Here is a 15,687-nt window from a genome sequence, read left to right as displayed (position 1 = left end):
CTATCTATCTATCTATCTATCTATCTATCTATCTATCTATCTATCTACATACCTATTACACAGTGTAAACCCGGAACACACGTACCGTGTTTTGTCGCAATCTGGGCTGGGAACAAACATGTGGTCATTGGCTTTGCTGCATCCCAAAATGATTGGATTCTATGCTTCTGTATAAAGCAGCATCGTTGTCCAATTTGAGAACCTCGTCAACTGATGGAAGTTTGAGAATCTGCTAGAACACCGTAAAAATGAAAAACCAAGAAGAAATGGAAGACATTCTTTTCTTGTCTTTGTTCTGTCCCACTGCTCTGTGGATCTTCCAAAGTTCAGTTTAATTATGTTGGACAATGGAATGAATCAACCTACTTCGGTAAGGAAGAGCATGTGGCCTTCGGACTATTAACACCTGTTTCTTACTCCAGGAAATGGATCTGGAGTCTTGAACCTCCTCCCTGCAGGGCTGTGGGCCTATTAATGAGACAGTGTTTGCTCTGAGCTGGGCAGGGAGCTAATACTTTGGCAAAGCCTGTTTCTTCCTTTTCCAAACACCTTCTTTAAGTTATGTAAATAGAAATTATTTTGATTTAAATGGAACCTGATGCATAGTTAACAATGAGTGATTTTTCTGGCAAACCCAAATTTAAGCCATTGGGTGAAAATGAATTATGGTCTTGAGAGCTTTCCTCTCTGATAAGGACTCTGTCAGCCTGATAACCCTCCTGAGACAGGTTCTGTCTTCTTCCTGAACAGAACTTTACTTGACTAATATACCTTAGATTTAGGATGCTGAATTAACCCCTTGCATTTAAAAGGCTTCTATCTATGATTCTAGATTCCTGCGGCCATTCATAGTCAGTAGAGCCGAAATTCTGAGCAAGAGGTTTTCTTTCTGAGACCTGCAGGTCTCAATCTAAATGTCACCTTTTAGGAAAGGCTTTCCTGACCTGAGGCCAGTTGGGATCCCAGCCCAGCAACCCAGAAGGCTCCTGGCAGCTGTGTGATAGGACAGATGCTCGGGCATGCTCCAACAGCAGAAAGAAACTTGTGCAAAGTTCAGGGTCGCCACCCCTGCCCTTCTTCCTCCTCTGCTGCTATTATAAGTGTCAGAGGCTTTGGGTTCCCCTTGGTTGTTTCTTTTATAGAAGTCTGGTTCTTGTTAAGATGCAACATCTCTCTTCTGGTTACGATGCTGTCGGACCTGAGAGGCACAGATGCAGATCTGAATCCCAGGACTTCACTTGGCGCTCCATTCCTGATTCCAGACCTTAACCACCAACTGTTACATGGAATGGAGATGGAATTCTGTTAATTTCACCATACCTGAGTATCTCCCTTTTCTCACGAGGGATAAATTTGAGATTAATACACCCAACACAACGAACTGGGGTCTCAGCCACTGTCTCCTGAACAGACACGGAGGTAGGGCCGAGCAGGGAGCCCTATGCGGGACTCGATCCCTGGACTCCAGGATCATGACCTGAGCCGAAGGCAGTCGCTTAACCAACTGAGCCACCCAGGCGCCCGAAAGTGTCAGTTCTTAATTGAGCACTGGCCACTTGGGGCTGCTGGTTACAGAGATTGCTGAGTGACTTCCTGGATTGTTGGTGGGGAGCGCAGTCTGGCTTCCTGGAGGCCTGACCTAGAGCAGGCCTGCTATCTGGGCTGATTACTAGAGATAAAGGGTTGTTTTCTTGGGTAGGTTGCTGCAGAGTGTAGGTCATTCTGCTTTTGTACATGGTGTGGCCCTTGTCCCTTTGCACAATCAGTGTCTTACGTGCTGAGCGAAAGATTTTTCAAAAAATCCTTGGTTTGCATCCACACGCTAGCAAAAGGTCTGGAAGACCAGAGTGAGAGGCTGGGTGAAGTGGGGCATTTGGAGGGGAGGTGTGCTGTGTCAGGTGGGGTCTTGCTTTGAGAGTAAAGCAGATGAACTGGAGTACCTGTCTCTGCAAATTTGGGACGCGAGGAGGAGCGCGAAGGCAAAGCCCAGTGCTGTCAAAGGTGGGGAGTGCAGCAGGACGGCTCCCACAAAGCCAGGGCCCCAAGTGGCTGCACCCTCAGTGCACAGGGGAGCTACAAATGTCATCCACCGCGACCACCAGAGAACCACGGGGAAAAGAGCCTCTCTGGAGCCCCCTGCTTGACCCAACAGATGTATAAGGACCAAGGAAACTTGACTATGGAATTCACCTCCCTGCCAAGCACACACAGAATATTTACCTCCACCATGCAACACGTAATGGGCTAGAAGATGAGCCCCACAAATTTCAAGTGACTGATAAGTCACACACCACATTCTCTAGCCACGAGGCTGTTAAATTAGAAATCAATAGCGAAAAGGCAACCACAAGAGACCCCATGTTGACTGTGGTTTAAGAAACACAGTTCTACCTAATTCATGAGTGGATAGATCAAAGCTGTGGTCTCTGTTCGTTAGGGCTGCCAGAACGCACCACAGACTGGGTGGCTTACACAATAGAAATTAATCCTTTCCTAAACCCTTCCATTCGTTGGCTGGTTTTATCCATATACATTTTATTTATTCTCCTTATTACATAATTTTATGTGTTAGCTCAGCTAGATTGCTGACAAGACATTATTTCTGGGTGTATGTGGAAAGGTGTTTCTGGAAGACATGCATTTGATTCCCAAGACTGAGAAAAGAGAGTCGCCCTCACAGATGTGGGCGGGGATCATCTAATCTGTGAAGGGCCCAAATAGAACAAAAAAGCAGAAGGACAAATTCTCTTGCTTTCTCCTTTGGAGCTGGGATATCTGGCTCTCCAGCCTTTGGACATCAGAGCTCCTGGACTTTATTTATTTTCTAAATTTTTTGGTAATAGCTTTTTTGAGCTATAATTCACATAGCATACGATTCACTCATTTAAAGTGTACAAATCAGTGGTTTCTAGTATATTCACAGACTTGTGCAACTATACCACAGTCAATTTTAGAATATCTTCATCCCTGGGGCGCCTGGGTGGCTCAGTCGTTAAGCGTCTGACTTCGGCTCAGGTCATGATCCCAGAGTCCTGGGATCAAGCCCCGCATCGGGCTCCCTGCTCCGCGGGAAGCCTGCTTCTCCCTCTCCCACTCCCCCTGCTTGTGTGAGGACAAAGAGTCCTCACGTCTCTCTCTGTCAAATAAATAAATAAAATCTAAAAAAAAAAAAAAAAAAAAGAATATCTTCATCCCTGCGGAAAGAATCCCTGTACCCTTTAGCTACCTTCCACTTAACGTCCCCTCTTTCCTTCCCCCAGCCCTAAGCAACCAATCATCTACTTTCTGTCTCTTTAAGTAGTCCTCTTATGGACACGTGCTCCTGAACTTCAGACGGAATCACACCACAAGCTTTTCTCTTCTCCAGCTCACACCTGGCATCTTGTGGGACTTCCCACTTCCATGGTGATGGAGCCCGTTTCCATCGTGCCTCCCCTCTAACATACCATGGATCTCCTATTGCTTGTTTCCCTGGGGACCCCGGCCTGCTATACATACTTATCTATTTTGCCTGAGGTACCAGAGTTGGTTTTGCTACTTGGAATCCTCAAATCCCGACTAATTTGGACTTTCATCTCTGCTCTACCACTTAATAGCCATAGTACTCAATAGCAGTAATTTAACCAGTCAGACCTGTAAGTCCTTCACCAGCAAAATAAGGATGATAATTAAAAAATGCAAAAATGTTGGGAAGATTAAATAAGATAAAACATATAAGTAGAGTATCCATCACTGTGTCTCAGGAGGGATCCATAGCGCAATAAATCCAGAGACATCATTCCTATTATTTAGAATGAGCACCATGATTTAGGCTAGGTTTCATATTGAATATTAATAGAAATAGCTGGCTGTACTTTCCATCAGAATTGCCAGAGAGGGGTAACTACAACATCTCCTGGCATAAATTCTAGGAATTCCAACTTTTCTTCCTATAAGCTAGATCTTACAAGCCTCCCGCTATGACCTGATTCTCAGGAAGAACAAAGCCGTTAGTCACTCTTACTGCTCAGTCAAAATTCTGAATATATTTGAGTACATGGGAAAAGATCTTTGCCCTACCACACACATTGCCAGGTCTTCTAAAACCTCCCTTGTCAGCATTGTTGTTGTGTGGGTCGTTGTTAGCTGTTCTCTTTGTACCCTCTCCAGATCAAGCATCTTGTGCTCTTGGGTATCAGGTGTTAGGACTGTGTCTGTAAGCACCTTGGATGGGAAGGTGCTGATATGTTTCGGATTGTCAGGGTTTATTAACAAGATGATCCAGTTGTTAGAATTGCTTCTATACGATCCCCGTTACTTTTCTCCTTAGTACTCTTCCAAGGTTATTTCCAGAAGTGCCTTCTTTTCCATTAAAAAAAAAAAAGAGAGAGAGAGAGAGAAACCCCCAAACAACAACAACGAATTATTTTCTCACACTTCCGGGGGCCAGAAGTCCAAGATCAAGGTGTCTGCAAGTTTGTTTTCTCCTGAGGCTTCTCTGCTTGGTTGATGATATCTTCTTACTATGTCCTCACGTCGCCTCTCCATCTGTGTGTCCATACCCTAATCTCCTACTCAGCAGTCAAATTAGATTAGGGACCACCCTAGTGACCCCATTTTAACCTAATTACCTCTTTAAAGACCCTATCTCTGAATACAGTCACATTCTGAGGTATTGGACTTAGGGTTTCAACATATGGATTTTGAGGGAACACAATTCAGCCCAAAACAGATGACCAGAAATTCTTTGCCACTTCTACCCACAGGCAGGGTCTGTGTCTCTTCCAGTGAATCTAGGGGTCTCTGTGGCTGCTTCAATGACAGAATATGGCAGAAGTGATGTTGTGCTGGTCTCCAGGTACAGACTTTAGACTGACAACTTCTTTTCCCTCAGAACACTCTCTGGGAACCCTGAGCCATCTTGAATTAGACCAACAATCCTGAGACCATTGTGCAGCAGATGCCATATGTAGACATTCCAGCCAACCGTCTCCCTTGCCCCGACCTCCTAGCTATCCTTGCCAAGATGCTAAATGCCTAACCTCCTAGATATCCCTGCCAAGATCCCCCAGACCAGCCCATCTACCATCTGAATAGCTAAATATCACCGGTCACTGAGGCCAGCACTTAGGGGAGCAAAAGAATCATCCAGCTGGAAGTTGCCCAAGTTCATGACCCATAAAATCATGAGATAAAGTAAGATATTGTTTTAAGCTGCTAAATTATTGTTTCCATGCAACAACAGATAACCAAACCAAAAGGTCAAGGAAGAAATCATAATGGATTAGAAAATATTTATAACTGAATGATTAGGCAAATACTAAATATTAAAACTTAGGAGATGCAGCTAAAGCAGAACTTAGAAGTACATTTATAGCTTTAAGTATTTATATTGGGGGGGAAAGGCTAAAAATGAATGAACTAAGTATGCATCTTAATATACAAGAGAAAGAACAGGAAAATAGACTAACTCCAAGCCTGCAGATTAGATCTTCAGTCTGTGGGACTCCTGAAATTGCAAAATGTTGTGTACATGTGAAAAAGAGATCTCAACAAATTTACAACATTTCTGTGTGCTGGTGCTGGTTCTTCTGACTTGTCTATTTAATTTTGTTAGTTTCTGCAGCCACTGTGCCTGTGGCTACAGAGGTAACTGTTGCTTCTTGTATGTGTGTCTGTGTTTGCACTGTTACTCATTTTTCTTCCCTGCTAAAAGGTGGTAATTCTCTCAATCCAATCATAAAAGTCATGCAGGCAGTCCATGGGGCTGCTCATTTTGCTTAGGTCTGTGTCCCCAGGATGGGCTCTTTAACCTGGCCTACTCTTGGCCACCATTTTTACCTGTGTACCTAGAGGGCCCTAATGACACATCCATGCCTCACTGGTCCTCAATGACCATCCATTGTTGGCTACAGGACTTTGGCTATCTTTCTGACATTGAAACCCTTCAGGATCTGGCCGCTATCCGCCTGCACAGTCTTCCATTCAGGATGCACCTGAGTACATCATACACTTGCTAGCCTTTACTTCCTGTCATGCCCTGCACACATCCATCAGTTCCCTGCCCCACCACTACCCTCTATCTCATGTGTGCTGATAGGAAGGAGTCTCAAGGAGGTAGAAGGACAGGTACTCAGATTGGCCAGAGTTTAAATTATGGCTTTACCTTTTCTTTTCCTTCAAGATTTTATTTATTTATTTGAGAGAGAGAGCAAGCATGAGTGGGGTGGGGGCAGGGAGAAAGGGACAAGCAGACTCCCTGTTTAGCAGGGAGCATGACACGGGGCTCGATCTCTGGACCCTGAGATCATGACCTGAGCCGAAGGCAGACCCTTAACCGACTGAGCCACCCAGGCGCCCCTGGCTTTACCTCTTACTGGTAGTCACCTTGAGCACATAATCATACCTAGTTCCAATTCCATTTCTTTGTTATTACAAAGATGAAAGGGACTGTTCCTCAAAAAGTTAAGCATAGAGTTAGCATATTATCCAGAAATTTCACCCCTTGGTGTATACTCAAGAGAAATGAAGATGTGTGCCCATAGAGAAATTCGTGCATGAGTGTTCACAACAGCATTATTCACAAGGGCCCAAAGTAGAAACAACCCAAATGCCTATCAACAGATGAATGGATCAATAAATTGTGATATATGCACACAAAGGAGCATCATGTAATTGTAAAGAGGAATGAAGTACTGTGATATGAACAAACCCTGAAAATACTATGCGAAGTGAAAGAAACCAGTCACAAAAGATCACATTATTGTATGTTTCCATTCATATGAAATGTCCAGAATAGGCAATTATATGGAGACAGAAAGTAGGTTAGAGGTTGCTTAGGACTGGGACTGGATGGATAATGGGATGATAGCTCATGGGAGTGGGGTTTCCTTTTGAGGTGATGAAAATATTCTAAGAAAGAAGCCAGACACAAAAGGTCACAGATTGTATGATTCCATTCATTTGAAATGTCTGGAAGAGGCAAATCCATAGAGACAGAAAGCAGATCCATGGTTAAGGGAGGAAGGAAGAAGAGAATGGAGAGTTACTGGTTGATGAGTAAGGAGTATTTGTCCAGGGTGATGGAGAGGACTTGAAACTGGAGAGAGTTGTGGCCACACCACATTATGGATGTACTAAATGCCCCTGAATTGTTCACTCTAAAATGGCTATGTTATGTGAATTTCACCCCAATTTAAACAAAAGATGGAAGGAATCAATGGCACATGGAAAGTGTGCAATGACTATTAACTGCTGTTATTTTTCCCATCGTCCTTACCACTCTGTCACCAAATTCCTGCTTGCCCCATTCCTAGCAGACCCGTTTCTGGGCCTGGGTGGGCTGTACTCAACTTTTAAAGGCATCACAACACTTTACATCACACAGGTTAAAGTGCACCCACTTCCTATCTTCAATATATTTTTTTAATGTAAAATAATTTGAGGGGCATCTGGGTGGCTCAGTGGGTTAAGTGTCCGACTCTTGATTTCAACTCAGGTCATGGTCTCAGGGCTGTGAGATCGAGCCCCGTGTCAGGCTCTGCACTGAGTGTGGAGTCTGCTTAAGATTTTCTCCCTCTCTCCCTCTCCCTCTGCACCCCCTCCCCTGCTCATGCATCTCTTAAAAATAAATACATAAAATAATTTGAGAACATTTAGAAAAAATAACTGCTTTCAAAATTAGCTTGCTACAAGTAACTAGTTGAATCTATTGTGCATACTTGAGAATTCTGAATTCTGGTGGATTGAGAAAAACCAGGCTGACAAATTGTTTTCAAACGTAGGGGAATTTGTATGTATTCAAATTTCAACAATTAGGGCGTTGAGATCGTGTTACAGTTTGTAGATGTTTGATGAGACAATTTTATTTTCATGATTTTCCTTTCTCATCCAGGACTTCAAACGTTTTCACGACCACTCCCAAGGCTGTAGGCTGAAAGCACTAACCCATGATGCCTAGTGAACGAAACAGTCCTAGAGCAAGTGCCCTTTTGGTTTCTATTTCGTTATTTGCAAATTCCTTTATGTATCAAACTCCTAAATTTTCTTCTGCAGTTGTTTTTTTCTGTTGATATCATATTACTCTCTAATAGAGGATTCTTCTCCCACCTTTAATTCATGAGAAACAGATATCTGATCCCCAAATATATGACATTCATTGACCTACTTGTGTACCCACTGCCTGCATTATTCTTGGCTCAAGGGATAATCATGTGGTTACAATGAAAGAATAGATCTGTCTGCACCCAGTAAGCTAACGGGGAATTTGAGACATATAAGGCATGTGTCACATGTCCAAATAAATACAGTACTTAGTATAAAATGAAGGAGCACAACATAGACAAATGAGAATTCAGAAAATGAGTGTTCGGGGAAGGCTACCTCAGAGGTGACCTCCTTTGTCATTAATTTGAAAGGACAGAGGGGATTTCAACAATGGAGAAGAGAGATCAGAGCAGGAGTTCAGGGGCAGGAAAGAGTACGAGTAAACGGAATGCCCTGGTTTCCTATTGCTGCTATAATACCATACTAACACTTAGTGGGTTAAAATGACACACATCTATTTTTTTTAGAGTTCTGGAGGCTAAAATTCTGACATGGGTGTCACCTGGCCAAATTCAGTTCTTGGCATGGCCCTCTGTTCCATCTGAGAGCTCTAGGGAGAACTCCATTTCCTCACTGTTCCCAGCTTCTGGAGGCCACCTGCATTCCTGGGTTCATGGCCCCTTGCTCCATCTCCAAAGCCAGCAATGGCGGGTTGAGTCTTTCCCACATTGCATCAATTTAACCCTGACTCTCCCAATTCCCTCTTTGGCATTTAAGGACCCTTGGGTTTACAGTGGTCCTACCTATATAATCCAGGACATCTCCCCATTTCAAAATAAACTGATTAGCAATCTCAAACCCATCTGCTACTTTAATTCCTCTTTGCTCTATAATGGGACATGTTCACAGGTTCCTGGCATGAGGTTGTGGACATTTTTGGGTGGTCGTTCTTCTACCTTCTATAAGAGGGAAGCAGGAGGTGGCACGTTTGGTTGGATGTCCAATGCTGACTTGCCCCAAATAGTTACAACCTGCTGGTAAGGCAAAGCTGAGTTCACTGTTCACCACAGTAAGGGAGACCACCATCTTGACAGAGTCCAAGTAGTGTTTCCGATGCTTAAGGCAAAGTTGGGACATTTATAAGATTCCAGGAGCTAAGCGGATTTTTCAAAGTGTGAGGAAACTTAGTTGCGTTTAGGGAAATATCAGGACATCACGGTTTAGGATTAGTGTTGACAGTAAGGTGAGGGTTTTGAGGCAGGACTCTCAAAAGAGTCTTGGAGAATAAACAAGTCCTGAGACTATCTATTGAAGAGTTGAATGGTTTAATGCTCATTTAGGTGGATTTTTCTGAGAAAATCCCTAAAGAAAAAGTTAGTAACTTGCACTTTCCCCTGCCAGGGCTTCTTAAAACAGGAAAGTCCTGAGCACAGTGGAATGGGAAAATCATGTTAGGGGGCACAGCTGAATGCTGAAATCATGTCAATGCAGACAGGAGACTACGTGGGTGTTGATGGTTTCTGCTCCTGAAGTTAATCTGAGGCCATGTCATAGAGGGCTTTAAATAATACTTGAAAGAATTTAAATTTTATTTGGATAAAAATTACATAACCAGAGTTTGTTTTGGGCAATGAACTTGACAGTAGATTGGAATGGAGGTAAGATCAAAGATCAAGAGGGCTATGAGGTGAATACTGAAGTAGTTCAGGGGAGACGGAGTGAGGACTTCCACTAGAGAGATTCCAGCACTTACTGCCCATGTGCTCATTCATCCAGAAAATACTTGACTGGGTTTCATCTGTGTGGCAGGCAATGTTCTCCATGCTAAGGCACTTGGGGACCAGGGCAGACAAGGACCTGTTTTTGTGGTGCTTACACAGAGCCCATGCGACACATACATGTGGGATGAGTAACTTCATATTTCTGCTCAAAAGCCTTCTGAGTCTAAGTTTCTGACTATTTTAGGTCACAGTCTCACCAGTCTCCAAGTTGAAGTCCTCTGCTTTAGTTTCCAGCTGCTGCTGTAACCAATTACTACAAACTTAACAGCTTAAATCAACATAAATTTATTACCTTACAGTTCTGGTGGTCAGAAGTCCCCAAATCCAGGTATCCACAGGGCTGCATGCCTACTGGGAGCTGTGGTGGGGAATCTGTTCCTTTGCCTTCTCCAGCTTCTACAGGCCACCTGTGTTCCTTGGCCCGTCTCCCTCCTCCTTCAGTGGCATAGCATACCATCTTGATCTCTCTCTGACCTCTGCTTCCATTGTGGTATTTCCTTTTCTGAGTCAGACACTCTTGGTTTCCTCTTATAAAGACCCTTGTGATTACATTTAGGGTCCAACTGGATAATCCAGGATCCTCTTCCCATCTCAAGGTTATTAACATAATCACATCTACAAAGTCCCTTCTGCCATGTAAGGTAACATTCACAGCTTTGGGGGATTCAACCTTGGACACCCTTGGATTATTCCACCTATCGCACCTCCTTACTCTTATTCCACCGGTTCCTCTTCTTTTCTATGCTCATTGAAAGTTTCCACTCTAGCCATGCTGGTTTTCTCACCATCCCGCCCTACGCTCATCCTGGCTTCCAGAATTCTCTAATGTTCTAACCCTTCTCCTGCCTCTTCCAAGCTCTCAGAATTTTTAGGGCCTCTTGAAACCCACCTTCTCTGGGAAGGCCCCCTTGAAGCTAGCAGCCCACCCCTTCCTCTTCCTCAGACCCCCACATCCATTATAACATGGACGGGATCCTGTTAGCTATTGTTTATGTCTTTGTCTTATCTCTTTGAGGGCAGACACTGAGCCTCAGCCATTGTTGGTTGGATTAAATAAATTTAAGAGCAATGCATCATTTTTCCCAGAGAAGAGTGATGAGGAATTCATATGATGTCAGTAGCCAAACCAACAAACACATACAGTGTGGAAACTGAGAGCAACAGTCTGCTCCCTCGTTGCACGGAATGAGTGGGAATGAGATGCAGCATGCCAATGGGCTTGGATCGGCGCTCAACAAAGCCCTGGATGCTAAGGTGGGCTATAGATCTCTGTTTGGCTGCCTTTAGGAACAAAGAACAGACCACCCCTCCAGGATCATCTGGGGGAAACCAAGTTTAAAATCAGGGAATGAACTCAACAGCCCTTTTGGTTTCCTTCTGTTCTGGGAAGCTAGTGCAAATCAGGTCCAGAGTGTGCATCATGGTACTCCTTTCATTCCCTGCTTCCTTCTTTTCCCAGCAGTGGTCTTTCAGGACCAGTTTTGAACTGCACAGCCAATCAGGAAAACACTGAAAAATAAGTTACTCAAAAGCACCTTGCTTGGCAGTATCTACCTATACTTCCCAGAAACTAGATGCAGGAGTCGGTATAAAACACTAGCTGCTGTTACAATCTCCAAATCTTGGTCTCTCAACAGAATAAAGATCTGTTTTCCCTCATCCACAGTCTGATGGAGGCTGCACTGCTCATTTGGGCTCTCCTCTGAGTGGCATACCTCAGACATTCAGTCTCCTCACATCTAGTGAAGCCACTATTTTCACATGTGACCTCCAGGGTCATGACAAAGAGGAGAGTGCATCCAAGTTCATGCCGGGAGTGTTATGGCCAAGGTTCCTAGTTGCTCCCATTCCTTCTGCCCATTTTTCCATTGGCCATTTTCCATTGGCCTGTGCGATGGTCCATCTAACTGCCAGAGAGGCTGGAAAATGCATCCTCCTGTGTACCCAGCTAGAGGACAAGGGACCATGGCCATCTTGCCTTGACCATCTCTCCTATAGTATGTCTACACATATGGAATATCACCTGTAGCCTCATCTGAATGTTTGATTACTACGCTTTATCCTAATGCTCACAGATGTCTGGCGTCTTGGAGACCAAACCTCCAGATTACTGACTAATGATGTTATCATATGGACAGAGTCAGGAACTGCTTTTGCAACTCCTGACAACTTGCCCAGCCTGCGTGCACGATCGAGCAGAAATTTCTCATCCATAAGAATATTTGGGTTTAGGAGGAAGGTAACATGCATCCTAAAGTGATCTGTGATTGGGGCTTCATTTTGACTTTCTTTTGTGATAGTCTGAGAAAGACCCAATTTCCAGATCATTTGACTTCATGACAGATGAAACAAATGAAGGGATTTTCTACCTTAAACCTTAGCCAGCATGTGTGGCCACTCTTGCCTGTGGTCAGCAGGGAGGCCGCTTCCTCATAGCCGGGGCACCAGCCCTCCTCCCTGTGCCTGTCATGGAGCCTGGGGGGCCCTGGCTGGGATAGCAAGGGGATCACCAGAGACGACCCCCGGGTTGGTGTTTCAACAGGCTTCATTTCCCAACACTGGTGCCTCTGAATCAGCCTTCTGCGCCTTGCAAAGCAGCTACGGCTTCCTTCCAGAGAAGTTCAATCCAAAGGCAAATGTCTTTGCTATGTCCCCCTGGAAGGAAGGAGGACCTTCTCTGGCAGGGTCCAGGAGAATTTTTTTACCATATAAAGGGTAGTGTGATCGAAATACACACTTGCCTTCAGTCACTAATTCCTTCGGAATTTTAAATTCTTTACTTCATCCCTCACATTCAGCGAGGGAATGTATCTGAAAATGCTTCTTAGCACAGAAACTGACACGCAAAAAATGTGAATTGCTCTATTTATAAATGACCTTTCTGCCTGGCTCTGGTTTTCCTGGTAATCTCACTGATTGTGTTTTCCCCACTGAAATGCAGATTCGTTTATCTTTCCGATCTCAGGTCCTTGTACCGAGAAAATGAGAGGCAGGCCTGTTCCCACTGACCAAGCAGTGTTTTTGATGGACCCGCTGAAGACCTTGGTCCCAGGGTCTGTTCTTGCTGCAGAACATTGCCGGCTCCCAGCTTCTTCTCCCATTGATGTCAGCCTGGCCTACCCCCAAATTCCAGTGACTAAATTTCCCAACACCTCCCACTTAGTCCTCCCTAAAATAATATTCTGAGGCTGTCTGAGTACAGGAGTCTTCTGGAATGTTCTTCAAATAAATCAATGAACACCATGAGAATGTATGAGTAAGAGAACGTATCACAACACAGGCAAGTGGACGCTCTTCTCGAGGGTGTGCTATTCACAACCTGCTTCCCATGGCACAACATGCCTTTCTGTTGGGAAACAAAATGTTCTCTCTTCCATGCCTCGTTGTCCTAGCCCAGCAAGGATTCACCTATTGGGAAAGAAATAAAAGCCAAGATGTCTTTGAACTTAACTGTTTCATGTGTCTTCCCAACATTTTGGTTTGGAACATCTGTCTTTGCTTAAACACACGTCTATTTATATCAACAACCATTTACACTGAGTCTTTGGAGACGGATTCACACAGATGTTGCATGATGTGGGTTTTTAATACAATTCACTTGGGAAAATGTGGCGTTCATTTCTGCCCTGCTCCTTCCCCAGTGAAGTTAAACACTAGAAACTTGCAAACCTTATATTTCTGTGTACACAAAACACATTCTCTAAGCTTTTCATAACACGCGACTCAAGTTTCTATTGTGATGGATGGACTAATGAATCATTTTCACACTATGAGGGCTGGAAGACCATATATCTGGGGAAGCCAACTTGCTTAGAAGACAGTAATGGGACTATTCACTCACAGAGAAGAGCGTGAAGTCTGGAAGCTGTACCCCCAGTGGTGTCTATCAAACCACCTCCTTGGCATGGAACACAGGGCTTGGGCCAATAGGAAGTTGGTGGGAAAAAGGGGGCGAGGGGGTGTTACAGGGCACAGCGATGCTAAGGAATCAGGCCCTGGTGGAGAATTGCAGGAGAGACCCAGGGTGAGGCTACATTCCACCTGCACTTGAAAGTCATGCTCAGGCAACAAGGTTTCTTGCACACGGCAGACTCTGGTCCCGAGCCCAGAAGGGCTCTGGTCCATTCACTGCAGGGCTCTGCTGGCTTCAGGTGGGAGGACTTCCTGTTTTCAGGGGCCCCGGGAGGTCTACGCTGCCTTTCAGAGAAGCAGCGTCTCTAACAGAACCCTGATCTATTTTTCTCTGTTTACTTCTTCTTGTCTTGTCTTCGCTTCCCCCATGTCCATCCCATACATCGGTGGCACACAAGATGTGGATTTATCCTATTCCACGTTTTTGTCTTGCATTTGTGCCCAAAGAGAGTTCATATGGATGGATATAATGTGTGAAGCCATTCTGGGATATGACATACGGAAGTCTATATACAGAGGGACCTCTTTTCTTGGAGGATAATTTCTACTGAATGAAGGAAAGTGAACCTAAGTAAGATGGGGAACACGATTTTGTAGAACGAGAGGGGAAGATGCGGCAACTGGGCCATCATCTTGAAAATGAAACTTAAAATGATGAAAATAAGCATGGTGGCTTTTTACTGATTAGTTTTAGGTTATCCTTGCTACACCAGCCTCCACGGCACGCTGAACAATGCCAGGAGCTTCTCAGCCACGCTGTTTCACTTCATGAAACCTTACATCCTAGGCAAGGTTTGAAGCTTCTCTTTGTCCTCGGTTCGCATTGTCTTTGCACAGTGTTCTCAGAGGGTTTTAATTTTTTTAAAAAAAAAAAAAAAAAAAAAAAACCGGGGCAGACACTGACCCAAGAGACTGTGTGGACCTGGAAGGGGTTGAGTGTCAGCTACTTCTCTAAATGGTCAGCTCATTAGAGAATATTTAAGAATTATGGTTACTTTGGCTTTGCTCTGCAATATTGTCATAATTCTAAGTTCACGAGGAATATTCTGATAAAAAAAAGACCCTCTTCGGACATGTATAGGTGTTCATTATGAGCAAGGCACTTCATCTCCATTGATTCATTACACCTCACAAATGACCCAATAATTTAATTGTGACAGATATATAAAGATGTACACCAGTTTTATAGAGGCAGAAATCAGAGTTGAGGTAACAGTGCCTGAAGTCACAAAGGCGGGGGGGAAGATGGAGCTGAGCCCCAGTCACCTGTGCCTGATTTCAAAGCCTGTGGCCTTCACCTCTCTACACACTTCCTCCAAGGCAAGTGTCCTGAGTGGCCAGAGAGCTAAAGGTCAAATCCACCCACGGACAGGAACCAGCCCTTGATGTTCCAAACCGCCAAACCTCTGACCATGACTAAAAGGAACCAGCCTGGGGCGCCTGGGTGGCTCAGTCGTTAAGCGTCTGCCTTCGGTTCAGGTCATGATCCCAGGATCCTGGGATCGAGCCCCGCATCGGGCTCCCTGCTTGGCGGGAAGCCTGCTTCTCCCTCTCCCACTCCCCCTGCTTGTGTTCCTGCTCTTGTTATCTCTGTCTCTGTCAAATAAATAAATAAAATCTTAAAAAAATAAAAGGAACCAGCCTCCATTCAGTTGAAAGGTAAGGCCAATGTGTGGGGGCTGGTTTGGGCCACACCTGAAATGGGACATGTTTTGAATTCTGTGTGCTTCCACCGAGCACCTTAGTGTGTACTTGAAAGCCGCAGAAACACATTCCCACAAGGAAGGACGTCCCCCAGATGATACAACCCTGCCTGGCAGTGCGGCGACTGTCTCCGTAGGTCACAGGGGTTTTGCTATCAGGTTGGAACGAGGTGACATCTGAAGGCACCGCAAGCACCTGCCAGCTGTAGCGGTCTCCGGTGAACCTGCTCACAGTATTAGGCAGCTTCTTTGTTGTTACGAGGTGA

This window comes from Mirounga leonina, unplaced genomic scaffold, assembly GCF_011800145.1.
Source record: "Mirounga leonina isolate KUSES-001 unplaced genomic scaffold, KU_Mleo_1.0 Mir_205, whole genome shotgun sequence".
In the NCBI taxonomy this organism is placed as follows: Eukaryota; Metazoa; Chordata; class Mammalia; order Carnivora; family Phocidae; genus Mirounga; species Mirounga leonina.
Note: the sequence above shows the minus strand (reverse complement) of the source record.